This window comes from Hibiscus syriacus, unplaced genomic scaffold (assembly GCF_006381635.1).
Source record: "Hibiscus syriacus cultivar Baekdansim isolate YM2019G1 unplaced genomic scaffold, ASM638163v2 tig00111278_pilon, whole genome shotgun sequence".
Lineage (NCBI taxonomy): Eukaryota > Viridiplantae > Streptophyta > Magnoliopsida > Malvales > Malvaceae > Hibiscus > Hibiscus syriacus.
In genome coordinates this window covers 759,612-779,818 of record NW_024063045.1, presented here as the reverse complement: position 1 = coordinate 779,818, position 20,207 = coordinate 759,612, and the positions used below count along the sequence as shown (strand labels likewise).

Below are 20,207 nucleotides of genomic sequence, written 5' to 3'. Positions count from 1 at the left end.
TTGATGCTTTCTCTTTGATTCTCTCTTGATTCTAGTTGCTTGATGTTTCTTGTCTTTGATCAATGGCTTCTAAGCTTGCTTAAATACACTTTGAATCACTTCTGAACTTTAGTGATAATTAATGAAGATAATATAGCCGTTTAAGTGTGAAAACATTTAATAAAAATGCTTGGAGCGTGGGGGAATCGGTACCCTCATAGGGAATCGGTTCCCTAAGTGTAAAATTCAAATATTTCGACCGTTGAATAGGGGGGAATCGGTACCCCCTATGGGGGAATCGGTTCCCTCCGAGCATTCTGGAAATCTCGGAGCCAAACCATTCAGTGAGGAATCGGTACCCCCTTGGGGGGGAATCGGTTCCCTATGAGTAATCTGGAATATTAAAATCGGTTTTTTTATAACCGGTTTTTTAAAAAAACCGGTTTTTTTAAAACCGAAACCGGTTACACCGGTTAGGATATCCGGCCCTCCAAACCGGTTAAAAACCGAACCGGTTATTTTATAAACCGGTTTTTTTTCTATGAGAAAAAACCGGATCGGATAAAAACCGATCCGGATCGGATTGAAATCCGACAAATGTTCATCTCTAGGCCACATCCCCAATGTCTTCTTTTTTCTATTTTGTTGCTCTTGAGCTGAATGCCTTTGTACCTGACTTGTATTTCCTCCTCGGGTTAGGCATAATTGTAATATAGACATTAATAATAATAATAATTAATTATAAAACCCCATTTCAGTATTCTTTCTGATCCATGCGTATAGACAAACTGGTCATGAAAATCTAAAAATGAAGATGTTTCTTATGAAAATAAATAATGAAAGTTTTCCCATCTTGGAGATCATCACTCTACTTCTTATGTTTCTTCTTTTTTCGTTTTTTCTGTTTTGGCCTCCGTTCTTGCTTCTAAACGCTTCAACTGCTGGGAACGTATCTCTACCAACTTCGACTTTGCATCTCGGAATAGAGCGTCTGATCTTGAAGCCATCAATTGCTGAAATCAAATAACATGCAACAGTTGGGCATAAAATTAAGTTTCTGCGCTGTATTAGAAATTGAATTGATAATATTGGAAAAGCCATTTTACAAACCTTTAGATGATCCATTGCTGCAAGGTTGAAACCAAGAGTATCATGGCATTCCTGAGAAATTCAAAGTTTATGTCATTGAAATAGATCCTTAAGTTTTCCCAAATCAAAAATTTATGGATTATGTGACCATTTTGAACTTAAATTCAACAGTAGAAATGAAAGAGAGATCATTAAGGCTACTAGTTGCAGAACTGAATGTTTTTGCTCCAAGTGAATGCGCAGGTTTTAAACAATCATAATCCGAAGTACAAATTTACCTTAACTCTTGCATAAATAATCTCTTTCAGAACAGCCAACTCTGGTCTGACAGATGGGGTACTAATTAACTGACTATGGTGTGTCTGCAACAAAAGCGTAACAATCCTGCAAACCAGTTCAACCTGCACAAACAGCATATATTGTAATAACACCAGTAAGTATTACAAGTCTAGCGCTCAGACGCATAAGACGTATGCTTTCCTAACATCAAACGCGTCACAGAGAGAGAGCATTTACCAAAACATCCAACCATAAGCACAGTTATAAGAGCATAGAGGCCAACCTTGTCATGATTTGAAGTCCAGTCCTTCGTATAAGAGAGCAGCTTGAGGGCATCTGAGAATGGTAATGCCTAGCCATAAAACAACTTCGACTCAGATATTGAGATAAATAATAAGATACGGGAAAGATGAGAAGATCCTATCCGTACTGTACCGCATGGACAAGTTCAATTTAACTACTAGACATAGATAATCCAGCCTCCATATATGAATTTAACTTGGCTATTAACATGGCTGAAATATGAAAAGAAACTCTCTTTAAAGTGACTAGAATTTCAGTTGATGAGGGTCTTTGGTCCCATTATTAGGCAAATATTAACTAAACAGTAGAAGACCATGGACTACGATATGAAAAAAACAGTCACATTCAGGTGGATCACAAAAAGATAAATGACAAAAACTGCTTATCCAGATGCTTCAATTATGAGCTTAATCCTCATAGGTCTGATTGCAGGTGTGTAACTGTCTCCATGCATGCACTTGAAAACATGGATGAAATAACATATCATCTTTTCCAGAATGTTGGACTAGAACTAGAGCATATCCCATGCATAATGTTCAATTACCAGTAAAGTCTGCTCCAGATCATTGGTGCTAATATTTGAGAAAGCACGAAGGACATAATCCGATGGGGATAACCCAAGCATAATCAGATTCGGTTGGAATTCAGCAACTTTTCCTCTGGCCTGCTCCTCCTGAAATATAACTTAGTGAACAAATTAACTGCAACGCAACTATTGAAAAATTTAGGCTCTTTCAGTTTTCTTCTAGCATTTTCTGCTGCTGTACAAATTTTCCAAATTATTCCAACAAGCATTTCTGAGCAAAATGAAAATCATCTCTGCAAGACAGAATTATCATCTTGGCAGTTGTATCTTTCTACAAGTAAAAAAAGTAACCTTTGTGCTGACACTCAATATAGTGGATAGGGAAAGTAACGAGCAACCACACCACCCCAAATATAGTTAACAGCTTTCTCTTCCTTTTCCCCTTCTTCCTTGGGGGAAGAAAAAAATTATTTAAAAGTGTCAACCATTGATGATCAAAATACAACTTTGGCGTCAATGGAAAGGTTAAGGCCCTAGAAACCTTAATGTTTCAGGTACGAGTCCCGGCATGCATAAATACCATGTGTGGGGTCTCAGTCCAGATCATATCCTAGTCTGGATATTTATGGTTATTCCAGTTTTTCCCCAAATTTAAACAAGCCAGTTAAAGACATTAACACGTCAGTATAGAAGAAACGGACCAAAGCAAGAGAAGAATACCTCATGCTAGCTATTCGTTTTAACTCCACTTCTGCCACTTCTAGTGCATCAATAATTGAATCAGTGGCTGTCAGGGTTTCCTGAGTTCTCTTCCCTGCTAATGCAACAGCTCCCTCTTCTGGAAGTTCTTCCTTCGGTACATGTCTGTCTTCAAATGTATCGTCCATGTAAGCCTCGAAGATTTCTTCCAATCTTTTCTCTTTTTCTTCCTGCACACTCAAGCAGGGTTAAATACAAAAAGAAGAAAATCCATCTCTAAAAGTAATCACAAATGCGGTGAGAAGAACTAGCTTAACAATGGCATTCTCATTCCTGAGCCAAGAAATTCACTTCTGGTACACAGCAAAAAATTCGAAAATACCTCAATAAAAAATGGCTCCTCAGTACGATCCCAATGGCGAATAGACCGGTCATGAGATCCTGTAACAACAAAGTAACCACGGTTGCTGACTGCAAGGCACCAAACAGCAGCATGATGTCCCTCAAGCGTTAAAAGCAACTCAAACTTATCAGCATCCCAGTACTTCAAAAGATGATCTTTCCCAACACTGAACATGTAATGTGTGTTGTGGACAAATTGAACATCCATAACACTGAAAAATTACCTCATCAGAATTAGTGATCAAAAGGTTCACCAAAACCACATAAACAATTTAGGATTAAGAAAACTTTTGCATTCCATAATAATTAAAATCATACAAAACCTGTCAGCATGTGCAAAGATGGATTTGTGGCAATCGCCAAAATCCAAGCCCCAAATCCTCAAATTCTTATCTGCAGACCCAGTTACAATTAAATCTCCATCTGATGAAATATCCATACATAGGACAGGAAGTTTGTGGCCGTATAAGGAAAGGAAAATTTTGAATGAATCCATAAAAAGGATCTGCATAAAAAGGGAACTGAAAATCATTTTTATCATTATAGCCCCCATAGTAGTGCAAAACAAGTTGACTCGCACATCCTGATTGACAATACAATATCCTACATGCTATTATGAAGTCAAATTGGGGAGTTATTCAGTTGTTTAAACTTTATTTTTTCCATCGGAAGCTTATACCAGAACATGTTTAGAGAGAAAGAATCTGAAAACAAACATTGTTGAAATCAACAGATTTAATTAGCACATATAAACCAATCTTTGCAAGACATGATTAGTGCGGTGGCATACAGATAGATGCAAGGTCACATCTAATTCTCACATTTAAATCATGAGCTATAGAAGGTTTTATACAGAGGGCTGAAGCCATAGACAAAAACTGAGATGGTAGGAAAGGGCAACTATATAAATCAACTTCATGTTTTACAAGTTGAGCAGGAAACTGCATGATGCTTCCATTTACAAATTCTAGGAAAACAATAACAAAATAAATTCATCAAACCATAACAAAATAAATTCATCAAACCAACCAACAGTGGACAAAGTAAATTCAAAAGAGAGAAGGATAAGTCGAACATTCCTTACCTTTACAGTGCAATCCAACAATGCAACAGCAACATATTTAGCATCTGGGCTAACGGCAACCACTAAAACATCATCATTCATTTTCATAGTCCTCACATTTAATATAGTAAGGCTTTTGGAATCCTGAAAATCAACAAGACCAACCTAGCATCACTCATCTGTTAACTCAGCATGATGACTAGATTTGTAATAAAGGATGTGTTATACATTCCATTGTATCAAGGCAAAGCTAAACAAGATGAGAATTAGGGAAAATATATGAATAAATGGAGTTAGATGCTGAAAAATGTTGAAGTAGGTGATGAAGGTATGAGGAACACACTTGACCAGGTTTTTGGTTGATGTATTCCCAGAACTATACATCATGGTCTGCACTGCCAGTAACAAAGCCATTTCCATTTGGAATGGTAGCAATTGACTGTACAGAGCCACCATGAGCTCCAACAACTTCACTGCAAGTACCATTATCAATGTCAATAATTTCAATTTCCCCATCTTTAGTGCCAACAATTCCATATTTGTTATGGGGTACAATTAGACCACAGAGTCCATAGCCAGAATCAATTGTTTTAAGGCAAGAACCAGTACTTGGATTCCAAATCTTCACAGCATTGTGACTGGTTGACATCAAAAAACTATTGTCTGAATTAAGTGTGACACTTCTAACATAGGAACGGTGTCCTTCAAGCTCAATAGAAAGTGTTCTTTCAAGCTTAATAGAAAGTGTTTTTTCACTTCCATCCCTTTTAATTGAATAAAACTCCAGCAAGTTATTATTCAAAGACAATGCTAAACTAGCTAGTGAACTCTCTGGAGTGACTGGACAAAAAGAGATGGAACATATCTTTTTGCTGACTAGAATAGTTGGAAGAAGCTTAAAAACATCAGGAACTGTAACAACCAATGTATTCCCAGCTCCTTCAGTATCATGATTTGCTTCCACATTTTCAGTTTCTTCAACTTCCATTTTTGCAGACTTCTTCTCTTTCTTCCTGTTTTTAAGTCTTTGTTTTGCTTCGCGCTTGGATTGAACTTCGTAAAGTACAAGGAATAGTTCAACAGTTTTTCCTGCCACCTGACAAGCAAGCAGATTTCCCGACTTGCTAAACCTCACAGTCGCAACCCTATCCTTACTTTGTCGCGTAATTTCACCAAAGGGCTTCAGAACTTCCCACTTATTTTGAGTAGATAACTCACGGTCATTCCCAGTTTTAGCTGCAGTTACATTCACCATAGACTCTCCACTCATCAACTCATGCTTTACATTGTAAAATAATCCGAGTTCAAGATCTGCTGAACCAGTGACCAGGTATCTTTCATCTGGGTCAACATCAATAGACCAAATTTCACTATGATGGCCGCTAACTATTTGCATACAATGCTGAGTTTCAAGATCCCACACTCGCAAAAATTTATCCTTGGAAGAAGTAACAAGTTTTTTTTACCAGAATCAAGGAAAACAAGGTCCGTGATCTGCAAGTTGCAAAATGCAAAGAAATTAAAACATATACAGTTAACAAATACCACGATAAGTTCTTAACTTTAATAAAAAGATTTACAAATGACAAACCTGATCACGATGCCCACGAAGGCGAAAAAGACCCGTCTCACCAACAATATCCCACAATATAATATCATTGTCTTTACTTCCGGAAGCAAGTAAAGATCCAACCTTATTGTACCTTAAAGCAGTCACAGCCCCATTATGACCATTCAATGTAGTCTCACAACTTCCTTTATCACAATTCCAAATCCTTATACTACCATCAGCATAACCACTTGCCACCTGCAATTTAAACCTTATTTTCATTCGCTCATACTAATTTTTATGAAAATCGCTAAGAATGCATGAAGCACTTTAAGACTCCATTTGGTTGTTACTATTACAGTTCACAATTTTTTAAAAGTTCCTAATTTATCAATGCCAAAACAACATCGGGCAAGTTTATTATTCAGAAAAGAATATATATTATATCTAAACGGAACTTTCAGGTATTGCTTCAATCAAAGCTACAAAATAAAACGGAGCATCCATCACAATAAATGAAAAAGGAAAGAGAATGGAAAAAAATATTTTACCAGTGAAGAAGGGGAGGAGGCGACACAGTTTACGAAGAGAGAGGAGCCGCGAGAGGAAACATTAGGAGATAGAGTTTTGGTGTTGCTTCTTTTTGCTCTGGCAGTTTGGTAACAGTTTCAAGGGTTTAAGCAAAGGTTTCTCTCCTTCAACTTTTGTGTGTTTTCTATGGACTTTGATTAATATTAGCCAAGTCTTATTCTCATATGTAATGAGGGTAATGGGAAGTAGGATAGTAGGCTGCCTCAACGTCAGGTTGAAAGCAGCTTTCGTGAGTGACCTCCGAATTATGAAATGCCCTTCGTAGGACTCGATCCCACAACCTCAAAATTAACAACTTTGCGCTCTACCAACTGAGCTGGACGGTCATTTCAAATATGCTAATTTGATTAATAAATGTGCTAATTTAAAGCTCGATAAAATTAACCTATTTAATTTTGGGCTTAAACTGAACCCAATATGTTTTTCCATAATACTCTTTAAATTCGATGATTTTTGTTTGAAAATATGTATATTCAAAAATTTTTAAAAAAACTCAAATTTTAAAATAAAATAGAATCATCACTCTTTGGAGTTAGATATGATCGAATACTTATAAAATTATTTTTGAAAAGAAAGATTCTTGAAACCCTCGTTTCTAAAAATAATTTTATCAAGTCCACATTTAAAAACTAGAGAATAAAAATAAATAGATTCGAGAGTCGATTATGTTATTTTAATAGTGTAATTACAAGTTCGAACCAAATTTAAATTGCGAACCTTATTCATGCAAGTTAATATAAAAATATTGCATTTTATTTGGAAATAAACAAAATTAGCTTCATTTCAGAATTAAATTATATAATTTACATGGTTTTAAAAAAATGTCCTTTTGTTTCAAAAACAATTAACGAATATTTCACTCCAATTATTTAGGAGACTATCTCGTTATTGTTCTAATAAAATAATATTTTTAATTTAAATCAAATACGCAATGTAACTACATTATTGAATATCATGAATGAAACATATCTAAAATACATGAAATAATTGAAAATAATAAAATTAATGATGTACGAAATTAATTGTATTATAATTAAGGGTAAATTAAATGATTGATCACTTTCGTTTACTATTTGTATACTCTTACTCAACTAAATTTAAAAAACATAGGTTTTGGTCACTTATGTTATCGTTTTATTAAGATTTGGTCACTGAGACGTAAGTTGTTGTTAGTTTGATGATGTGGTACGTTAGTAGAAAGATTTAATTTTTATTTTAACCCCTGAACTTTAGACGGAAGTGTGCTCGATAATAGGCATAATTCATTCAAAAGAGGTGTTGATCCACCGAAAACGTGTTCGTTAAATGTAAATAATTTGCATTAATGGACAAAGGGGTTATAATACAAGAGATGAAAAACTCAGAAGTCCAGCTATGGTCAGATAATACTCATAATGGACCGAAATTCACACTATACACACCAAAAGTCGACTTTTTGAGCTGGCAAATGTTGCAGGGGCAAGACGAGAAAAGGTTATTGACCTGAAGAGCTCCTTCAAAGACAACAGGCCACTATAGACAAATTCAAGAAGCAAGATTCGGATAGTTCATGTCGAGGGAGGACTTCAATGGCATTTTCGTTAGGAACAAGCTCAGTAGACAGTGAAAATCGGAGTGCAGTCCTTCGAGACTTTTTTGGGGCAAGCAGCTCGTCACTTGCACAGTTTAACCAAAGGAGCCGGAACGGTTCTACTGATATTCAATCGGTGACAGAAAAAAGATGGAAGACGAATCAACTTGTCAGAGGCTGTTCGAGATCTATACCATCAAAATGTTTGAATCTTTTCAATCGGTGACATTTAAAAATGTCAGAGTTACAGATCTTTGACAAAGTAACACGATTAAAAGTCGGTAAAACAAGGACTTTGACCTTACCTAAAAATACGCTCAAACACCGTACCATTCTCTTGCAAATAACCAATATAGCCTCCTCCCTTCATAAGGCTTGGTATTTAGATGTGTATAGGTGCAGACAACATGGGACATCTTTTGCATATGACATTACTATACTTTTTGTTTAAGACGTTCAATGATGATAATGATCTTAACAGATGAAATAGTCGGGTAAGCGAATCTAGTTTAGGTCAGTTGCTTGGAAATTGAACTCTAAAGATGAGATTCCTTGACTTTCAACAACACATAGGCTATAACAGGTTCTTCTTGACAAACTTAAGAAATTGGAGCCTTATACCCATATTATAATATTATATATATACAATAAAGCTTGAGCTGTCCCTCTAAAGCAATTGGTTAAACGCCCCGACTTTATGGATAAAATTCAGCTAGCCTGATAAAGGTGATTATAATTTAAAATAAAGCTTGAGTTGTCCCTCTAGAGCAATTGGTTAAACGCCCAACTTTATGGATAATATTCAGCTAGCCTGATAAAGGTGATTATAATATTAAGTTGTCCCTCTAGAGAAATTTGTTAAACGCCCTAGCTTTATGGATCCTAGTAGCTTTAAATAAGGAGTTTCTAGACTAAGGGAGTCAGAGTCAACTTTACACGGCAGGAATTTCATCTTTAGACCGATATTTCGGCACTACCATTGTTAGAGGAGCCTATGAAACTTGAACAAATGGAAGATTTCAGAGGACCGAAATAGAAGGTTTAGTAATTGATCATGCTAGTTGCGTCATTTTGTCTGCATCCAATTAAAATGCAAAGCCAAAGAAAAAACATCTTGCAATGACAAAAAAATGACATTTTTTATGGTTGAAACCTTAGGTCAACCTAAAGCCAACTCATCCATTTGATTATTTGACAAAGATCTATAACTCTGAAAGCGGTAAAGAGCTATTGATTCTTTTGATATTCTTTGAACTCATGTTTATGATTTGATTCGATTGCGAGCCTAGATTGAGGGGCAATGTTTTACAGAATTCTTACATTTTTATATCTTTTTTCTTCCCTCCTAAAATAAGAGAAAGGAAAAAAAACATTTTCAAACAGGACAGTCTCAAATGTGAAAGGCTGCAACCCGAGAAGAAAATGGGGCATGGTCGATTCTGAGTACAAGACCGACATACAAAATGAGGCTCCATCCAGAAGATAAAAACAGAGCCAATTCATGTTGCATGCATCTTAGTTATATTTAAGAGCATCACATTTGTTTTTTTTTTCACATACATAATTTTTGTAGCTTTAGAGTCAAGTTTCAACTTCAAGGCGAAATATACTTGATTCAAAATAGTTTGTAAAAAATCGATGGTGGTTGCTTAACTCAACAGCGATGAGCTACACCTTAATTAATTTTACATATTGAAAGAGTGACAGATCTTAGAATGAACTTCAGACGGGTTCGAGAGCCAATTCAGAATGGATCCAGTTCACGTTTTCAAACCATATTTCAACTCCACGATGGAGGATATCCAGCTGACAAAACTTGGCTTTCCGATGAAAGGGAGTTATCCAAAGAATTATGATCAGTTTAAACCCACGGATGGGAGCCATCCTTCATTTAGAGGAAATTTACAGCACATATTAAGTCGAGAAAAGCTGTCTATCAACAAACAACTTTCTAGTTTCACTTAGAGTCAATTTCAACTTCATAACGAAGGATATTGAACTCGAAGCAACATTCATCTTTAGATTGATTTCAACTTCACGATGAAGGATATCCAATTCAAGGCTCAACTTTACAACGAAGGGGCCATCCATGATTTCAACTTCACAGCGAAGGATATCGTGCCCACCAGTAACATTAATATTTAGATTGGATTTCAACTTCACAACGAAGGATATTCAATTCAAGGCTCAACTTCATAACGAAAGGGCCATCCACAATTTCAACTTCATGACGAAGGATATCGTGCCCACCAACAACATTCATCTTTTGATTGGATTTCAACTTCACGACGAAGGATATCCAATTCAAGGCTCAACTTTACAACGAAAGGGTCATCCACAATTTCAACTTCACCATGAATGATATCGTGCCCACCAGTAACATTCATCTTTAGATTGGATTTCAACTTCGCGACGAAGGATGTCCAATTCAAGGCTCAACTTCACAACGAAGGGGCCATCCACGATTTCAACTTCATGACGAAGGATATCGTGCCCACCAACAACATTCATCTTTAGATTGGATTTAAACTTCACGACGAATGATATCCAATTCAAGGCTCAACTTCACAACGAATGGGCCATCCACGATTTTAACTTCACGACGAAGGATATCATGCCACCAGCAACATTCATCTTTAGATTGGATTTCAACTTCACGAAGAAGGATATCCAATTCAAGGCTCAACTTCACAACGAATGAGCCATCTACGATTTCAACTTCATGACGAAGGATATCGTGCCCACCAGTAATATTCATCTTTAGATTGGATTTCAACTTCACGACGAAGGATATCCAATTCAAGGCTCAACTTCATAACGAATAGGTCATTCACGATTTCAACTTCACGACGAAGGATAACATACCCACCAGCAACATTAATCTTTAGATTGGATTTCAACTTCACGGCGAAGGATATCCAATTCAAGGCTCAACTTCATAACGAAGGGGTCATCCACGATTTCAACTTCACGACGAAGGATAACGTACCCACCAGCAACATTAATCTTTAGATTGGATTTCAACTTCACGGCGAAGGATATCCAATTCAAGGCTCAACTTCATAACAAATGGGTCATCCACGATTTCAACTTCACGACGAAGGGCATCATGCCCACCAACAACATCCATCTTTAGATTGAATTTCAACTTCACAACAAATGATATCCATTTCAAAGCTCAACTTCACAATGAAGGGGCATCTTTCAACAAACCCTCGAGTTTGATTACATTAAGCTCAAGGGCATAACAAATTTACAGCATAGCACAAGGCAAGAAGGGCTATCTGTTAACAAAAAATGTCGAGCTCGATTCCGTTCAGCTCGATGACGTATCAATCATATGGTATCAGCAAGGAATTACTCTCCGGTTGAAGTTTAAACCAAGGTCTTTAAGTCAAGAGGAAGATCTGGGGCAATCTCTTAGCTTAGTATAGTATAGCTCAAGGCAAGAAGGGATATCTATCAATGAAGTCTTTCGAGTTCGATTCCATTCAGCTCAAGGGCGTATCAACTGCGTTGCATCAACAATGAACTACTTTCCGGTCAAATTTTCACACCCAGGTCTTTAAATCGAGAAGAATACCAAGGTCGACTAAGATTGGCAACAAAGAGACACTTTTCGATTCACCTACGATTTCGACTTCACAATGAAGGATATCGTGCTCAGGATTTTACAGTTTAACTTAACTTCACAACGAATGAGTCACCCATGATTTCAAATTCACGAAGAAGGATATCGTGCCCAATGGATCGAATTAGTGTTACAACAAACACTATCAAGTTTCAAATCAAAGAGAATCAGGCAAAAATGGTTGTCTTTTTTCATCTTTGCCCTATTCTTGTTAACACAAAAATGTGCAAAGAGGGGCAGCTGTAGACACCCGTTTTTGTCATGGTCTACAAAAATATTTTATTATTTATTATTATTATTATTATTTATTTTATTATTTTTGTAAGCCCCACACTCAACCACCACGATTTAACAACCTCGATTTAGTGGGATTCAGAAAACAAGCCAACGTATTTGAGTCCTATTGAAACACTAAAAACTAAGGCATTTGAGTCCAAGTGGGACTCTAAAACGTCTCTAAAAATAGCCAATCACTAGGCTATTTAAAGGCAAGCAAGGGGGAAAGTAACAGAGACAGCTATTGGAACAAGCCATTGATTTGGACAAAGAGGGTTCTTTCTTTTATTTTAGCCTTTGGCCCATTATCGTTTTCCCATTTATGCTTATTCCCCTACTCTACTTCGCCTAGTCCTGAAAGGCTTCTAAATCTTTGGAGCACTTGAAGGAATAAAAGTTTTCCGATCAAGTTCAGCTCGCAACGCTGCGGCTCGATTCGCTCCACAATCCAGCGCTGCACCATCGTCGTTTTGTGTCTCATCAAGGGTTCCTCTCTCTAACTGCATTTTCAGGTGTCCAATTGAAGCGTGTTTCTTCTTGGAATCGATGTTGTCGTATCACTCTTCCACTACTTCAGCTTTGATGACTTTGATGCTCACTGTTTCTCGCAGCAGCACTGCTTGGTTCTCTAAAGGGTTGACTTTACATTGTTATAAAATTCTCCATCATAGTATGTGTAAAAAGTTGGTTTTATTTTTTTAATTTTAGCATTTTTTATTATTTTTAATTTTATATTTTTTACTTCTTATTTTTTTATTTTTTATTACTTTTAGAATTTTACATTTTTTTATTTTTTTATTTTTCCCTTTGATTCATTTAATATTATATATATTTGTTTTATTTAATATTTATTTATTATTTCTTATTTAACATTTTTAACTTTTTAGGTGTATTTTCAATCGATCAAATGTAATTAGTTTGAATTGAATTTTTAATTTTCGATTTAAATTTTAATTTTCGCAATTAAGACAACCGACGAATTAATTGGTACCGAAATGGCAATACAAGGGTGCTAATCCTTCCTTGACTATAACCGACTCCCGAACCCGACACATTTCTAGTAAAACACAAACTAGGTAAGATTGTGTCCGATCCACCTAAATGTTTTTAAAATGATCGGTGGCGACTCTAGCCCATTATTTCAAGTCGAAGACCAATTTCAGGCCCAACCGAAAGACGGTCGCGACACACCCAAACCCTCATCATATATTATTTGCGCCCAATCTAATTTCTATATAAGTCTTCAGACTATTATGATTTATTTAAAAAAAAATTATATGTTAATATTTTGATATATTTTCTATAATAATTTTATTTGAAAATTCAGAGCTGAATCAAAACAGAGAATTTTTATGAAACGGGCCTCCAAATAAAGTTTTTAGTGCATAAAGAATTTTTTTCTAAAAATAAGTGTCTAACATTTTTTTCGTTACATTTTTAAGTGTCTACCGCTATATTTTTTTATTTTTTATAGTAAAAAAATATTTTTTAAAAAAGAAAAAAATTAAAAAATCAAATCACCCATTTCTTTCCTCTCCCTCTCATCGCCCCACCTCTGACGACGAAAGGTCACCACTGACTTTTTAAAATTTTGTCAATACTAGTTAATATTTGACGGAAATTCCAACATGAAAATTAATAAAATAGTTATAATTATCTTTACCTCACTAACTCTTTTCATTTTTGCTCTCTTTTATTTTATTTCCATCTTTTGCATCATTCATTCAAAAGAGGTGTTGATCCACCGAAAACGTGTTCGTTAAACGTAAATAATTTGCATTAATGGACAAAGGGGTTATAATACAAGAGATGAAAAACTCAGAAGTCTAGCTATGGTCAGAGAACACTCAGAATGGATCGAAATTCATACTATGCACACCAAAAGTCGACTTTTTGAGCTGACAAATGTTGCAGAGGCAAGACGAGAAAAGGTTATTGACTTGAAGAGCTCCTTCAAAGATAACAGGCCACTATAGACAAACTCAAGAAGCAAGCTTCAGATAGTTCCTGTCGAGGGAGGACTCCAATGGCATTTTCGTTAGGAACAAACTCAGTAGAGAGTGAAAACCGGAGATGCAGTCCTTTGAGACTTTTTTGGGACAAACAGCTCGTCACTTGCACAGTTTAACCAAAGGAGCCGAAACGGTTCTACATGATATTCAACCGGTGACAGAAAAAAGATGGAAGACGAATCAACTTGTCAGAGGCTGTTCGAGATCTATACCATCAAAATGTTTTTTGTCTCTTCAGATTTAATATTATATATATATATTTGATTTATTTTATATTTATTTATTTTTTCTTATCTAACATTTTCAACTTTTTGGGTATATTTTCAATCGATTTAAATTTTAATTTTTGCAATTAAGACAACCGACGAATTAATTGGTACCGAAAGGGCAGTACAAGGATGCTAATCCTTCCTTGACTGTAACCGACTCCCGAACCCGACACATTTCTGGTAAAACGCAGACTAGGTAAGATGGTGTCTGATCCACCTAAATGTTTTTAAAATGATCGGTGGTGACTCTAACCCATTATTACAAGTCGAAGCCCAATTCCGAGCCCAACCAAAAGACGGCCGCGACAGCTTGGTGACTCTCCTGGGGATAGGTAAGTGAGTCAAGCCAGAATTAATTTTCGGTTGTCTTTTTATGCGAAAATAGTAAATTTAAATTTATTTATTTGATTCCAATTATTTATCTTTGATTATTTTCAAATAAATAGTTGTACTGACATTTTTCTCAATGATTTCAGATTTTTGAAAAAGTTTTCATCTTAGGCTCTATACCCGAGCTCTGAACCCTTTTAAGTGGGGGTGAAAGCGACGCTTTCGTGAGAATTTATTCTCCGCATAGGCCTAGCAAGTAACCTTCGGGATTCATATACCTTATGTCTTCGCGTAAATTTATTCACCGCACAGAAATAAGGGAATGTTTCCTCTCAAGTTTAAGTTAGTCCACATAGGCTTGTAATGGGCTTAGGACTAAGGGTTTGGCAATCCCAAGTGGGCACCTACAAGGAGAACTTGGGTACCTTCTTTAGAACCTAAACTGGGAGACTACAGGGAATTAGAGCCCACCCCGAAACTCCATTTTAAAACCTAGGATGTTTTACTTCCGGTTAAAAGCATGCAGTTTGTCAATTTTTGCTTTTATCATTATTATTTATATCTTACTAACTGATTTTTCTTTCATGATTGCTTTTTTATCATTTACATCATAAAAAGAGGTAATTGGTCCAATAAAGTGTTTGTTACACATAAATAATCCGCATTTATGGACAAAGGGGTTGTAATGCAAGACATTAAAAATGCCGAGGTACGACTATGGTCCGAAAAGTCTCAGAAATAAAAGGAAGACAATTTGCAAGGAAATTATGTGTTAGATCTGGTTAGCTATGTTTCTGTCAGCCTAAAGCAGAATGGTGTTTAAGAATTACCAAGTATTTAGGACAGCTGGAAAAGTGACCAGAAAGGGAGGTTCTGCCAACGGTATGGTGATATGCCACTTCTACTCTATGTCAAGACCGATGGGCCCCTAATTTAAGCCGTATTACAATTATGGAATCCGGGGTACAACTGCTTCACATTTAACCAAGAAGACATGGTACACACAATTGAAGAATATACTGCTTTGTTATACTACGAAGGAATCAGAATGGGTCGGGTTTACATCAAGCACTTCAAGAGTCAGCCTTTCAAGAACAAGTTGGCAAAAGTGGCGGGGTAGATGAGAAATGGGTAACTGACTGGATTCAACATAAAGTTAATGGAGAAAGAATTTCTTGGACTCATATCAAGCAACTAATGAAGTATCACCCTGATAAATAGAAGGCAAATGATATTTTTGCACTGGGCATTTATGGTTTGGTTATTTTCCCAAAGACATTGGGGTACATTGAGGCAGCTGTGGTGGAACTGTTTGAACAACTCCTAAAACGAGTTAATCCAGCACTGATAATTTTAACTGAAACTTTTCGCTCCCTCAACCACTGCAGAAAGACTGGAGAATGTAGACTTATAGGGTGTGCACAGCTTCTCCAAGTTTGGATCCATAGTCACTTCTGGAAGACTAATGAGATTTCTTACTACTGATTTAGCACCACTTATTCTCCTTTGGAGGAATTCCTCACCCTGAAATGGCACAAAGGCATCCCAAAAGAAAAATGGACAAAGGTATTCACACACCTTCAGGATAGGGATGTTGTCTGGAGAGCCCCCTGGTTGACCCATAGTGACATTCTTTTCCGATGTGGAGATTCAGAAACTATGACATTACTCAGATTATGGGGAGGAGTCGGATACTCTCCACTTTTGGCACTTCAAAAATATGGGGCACGCCAGTTTTTCCCAACAACACATTGAATATCTGGATCGAAATTTGCATATCATGGGGACAACTACAAGAAAAATATCAAAAAAGTAGATGAGTCATGGAAGAAAATGTTCTGTATGGATATCATGGCCGCTAAGGACATGCTTACTCCAGACTATTTGGAATGGTGAAGGTCAAGGAAAAATGACACCATCCCAATACCAGACCATGAAGACACTCGAACCATGAAAGAACATCTTTAGTATGTTCCAACCGAGCTAGAGATAGCAAGAAAATAATTTGAAGCCAAAAAAGCAGGAGATGAAACAAAGTCTAAGGGAACTCGAGGCTGAAAGATTCTAGTGGAAGTTGGATACTGATACTTAGAAGGATCGGGCAGACAAGTTAGATAAAGAAAAAAAGAGAATTTGTTTTGAGCTTGAGGATTTGAGAAAAGGATATCAAGAACAAGTCCAGAGCAATTCCAATCTGAAAAGGTCTTCTGAGTATTAAAAAAGTGAAGTAACAGCCTGAAAAGGAAGTTTAAAGGGCACGAGGAAAGAGAAACCTTAAAAGAACAGCTAAAGACCACTCAGAGACGTTTGTTAGACTGTCAGCACCAGAATAAACATTTGAATATCTAGATAACTGATTTAGAGAAGTCTATTCAGAAACAACAAGAGCAGGATGTCAAAACCATAGCTGAGTTGGAAGCCATTGTGGACGGGTTCAAGAAACAAGCAAGTGAGCTTCAGATAGTTCCTTTTTATGGAGGATTTTAGTGGCATTTTTGTTGGGAACACACCCAGCAAAGGGTGAAAGCTAGAGATGTAGTTATCCGAGATTTCTTGGAACAAGTACGAAAAATAGCTCATCACTTGTACGGTTTAACAATAGCAGCCGGAATGGTCCGACAAGGTATTCAACCAGTGACAGAAGAAGGAAGAAAACTTGTCAACCTATTAGAAGCTGTTTGAGGTTTAGAGGATTTAGTCAGAATGTACCTTTAAGATATTTTTATCTCTTAAAAAAATAAGACATTTTTATCTCAATAAAGATTATTTATAATAACAGATAGTTTCTGGATCAATGCCTCTAATTCTCATACATCATGCATCATTTTCATATCTTGCATTTCATTTTTATTTTCCATATTTTTTACATTCACATTAACTAACAGAAAATGTCTAGGGAACAAACACCGGATATACCTCCACGAGCCTTGGACACACATCATCCTTAAAACACTCGTATAAAGAAAAGGCAAATGGAGGCCAAAATTACTCAACTTGAAGAGAACATGTTGAAGTTGTAGAGAGAGTTAGAAGAAAAGATAAGCCATAATAACCAAAGTACTTTGGAAATGATCACTAAAAGCCAAGAGTATTTGGTTGATCAAATTTTTTCAAGTCTATCTAGCTTGAGTCGGGAAAACATGCCTGGGGCAGGGGTAGCTATGCCACCTACCCCACAGGTAGTTATTTCATATGGAATCTTACCAGGAATACAAGGGGACTCGTCCACTGCAAAAGCAAAAACCTCGTCAGCTGTAAAGATACAAACTTTATTATCCAACCTTAAGAATAATCTGGATGACTACCATATACCAGATTTTGATGAAGAAGACAAGGAAACGAAAATGGATAAAAAATCAAACTGTTGGAAGACCAAATGAAAGTGGTTAAAGGGGACCATAATTATTATGGGGTTAGTGCTCTAGAACAGAGTTTAGTCTCAGATTTAGTGCTACCACTAAAATTCAAAGTTCACGAGTTTGAGAAATTTGATGGGAATAGTTGCTCCTCATCTCACATTATCATGTTCTGTCGAAAGATGAAATGATATGTAGGAAATAATCAGCTCCTGATTCATTGCTTCCAAGAGAGTCTGTGTGGTTCAGCCATCCGGTGGTACAATCAGCTGAATCGATCTCATATCAAGACCTGTAAAGATCTAGCCAAGTCATTCTTAGAACAATACAAGCATATAAACGATATTAGACCAGATCGAGTCACACTACAAAGAATGGAGAAAAAGCATAATGAGAGCTTCAGACAATATGCACAGAGATACAGGGATTTATCTGTGCAAGTTCATCCACCCTTGGATGAGAAGGAAACTAGGAAACTCTTCGTGGAAACCCTGAAGACTCCTTACTTTGGCTTGCAATCACATCAGGAAATTTCTCTGACTTAGTTATGGTCGGGGAAATGATTGAAACGGCCATAAAACAAGGCAAGATCGAGGGAGGGGAATCAAGTAAGAAACCTCCTATGAAGTAGAAAAAGAGAGAAATTAATAACATCAACACCTACAATGCCAACAAAGGTGTTACAATCTTTAACTAAAAAACAACTGCAACTGTACCATCAGATACTTCTAGTTAAAATCTGAGGGAACTTAGGAAAGAAAGAGAAAATGAGTATTTTGATCCTATTCCCATGACGTACAAGGAACTGTATCAACAACTCTTTGACACTCAAGTAGTGTCACCATACCTGGTGGAACCTATGAAGCCCCCATACCCCAGATGGTATGATGTGAACACTCACTGCGAATATCATGGTAGACTGCCAGGGCATACTATTGAGAATTGCATCGCATTCAAGAGGCTCATAATAACCACTGTTGTTACCATAATGAAGAAGGGAATGGAGTGCAAGATTGCCCAGAGTTTAAAGATTTGATCCATCCCATTATGGGTAGGAATTAGCTGGAATTCTATGATGAAATCCAAGACTCTCCAGAAATGGATGTTTGTGCCACCGGAGAATCATCCGAAAGTAGATATGGCAGGGGTCATCCTTTAGTAATTACCCCTAAAGCGAATATAACAAAGAAAACACAAGCAAAGGTGGTGATCACAGCACCTCGACCTTTTTCCTATAAGGACAACAATCTAGTGCCTTGGAAGTATGAATGCCAAGTAAGCACCCTGAAAGAATATGACAATGAAGTGAAACATGCCGTGGGGAAACGCTACTTCCAAATAGACTAAGTCCCCCCAGAGACCACTTGAGCCCTTCAAGTGGGATGTGTTGATAATAAACGAGTCAATAAAGGAGAAAGAAACTATATAATTCCTAAAATTTTTAAAGCACAGTGAGTACAACATCATAGACCAAATACATACCTTGCTGACACGTGTTTCAATATTGGCACTGATACTAAATTCAGAGGCACACATAGAAGTACTTTTGAAGGTCCTAAATCAGACCTTTGTGCCACAGGACATACCAATCATCAAGATGGATTGATTGGTTAACAATATTCAAGCTGATAATCTTATTTCATTTTCTGATGATGAAATTCTGTCTAGAGGACGATGTCGAGCTAAGGCATTACACATCACCACTCATTGTAAGGGGCACACCTTACCGAGTGTGTTAATTGACAATGGCTCATCTCTAAATGTGATGCCCTTAGTTACATTGAAAAGGCTGACAATAGATGTTTCCCATATGAGAACATGCCAGAGCGTGGTCCGAGCATTTGACGGGACCAAGAGGGAGGTAATCGACAAGATTGAGGTGCCTTTAACCATTTGACCTGCTACTTACAATGTTGAATTCTTGGTAATGGATATCATGCCTTCCTACAACTTCCTTTTGGGAAGACCTTGGATCCATCAAGCTGGAGCAGTACCATCTACACTGCACGAGAAAGTCAAGTTTGTCATCGATGGGGCTCTGGTAATTGTTAATGTTGAAGAAGATATCGTGGCGAGTGTGACCACTAATGTCCCATACATATAAGCAAATAATGAAGTGGTAGAATGTTCGTTCCGCTCCTTAGAATTTGTGAATGCCACATTTGTGGCTGAAGGATGAAATATTTCTAAACCCCAGCTCTCCGAATGCACTAAAATGGAGATCAAACAGATCTTAGGAAGAGATGCCAAGGTGGAAAGAGGATTTGGGAGCCTGTTGCAATG

The 20,207-nt window shown here is 36.8% G+C and overlaps 1 pseudogene; it reads right to left on the bottom strand.

Annotated features, from left to right (window-relative positions):
- Window positions 1–842: 842 nt before the first annotated feature.
- Window positions 843–19,817, bottom strand: LOC120157925 (annotated as a pseudogene).
- Window positions 19,818–20,207: the final 390 nt, after the last annotated feature.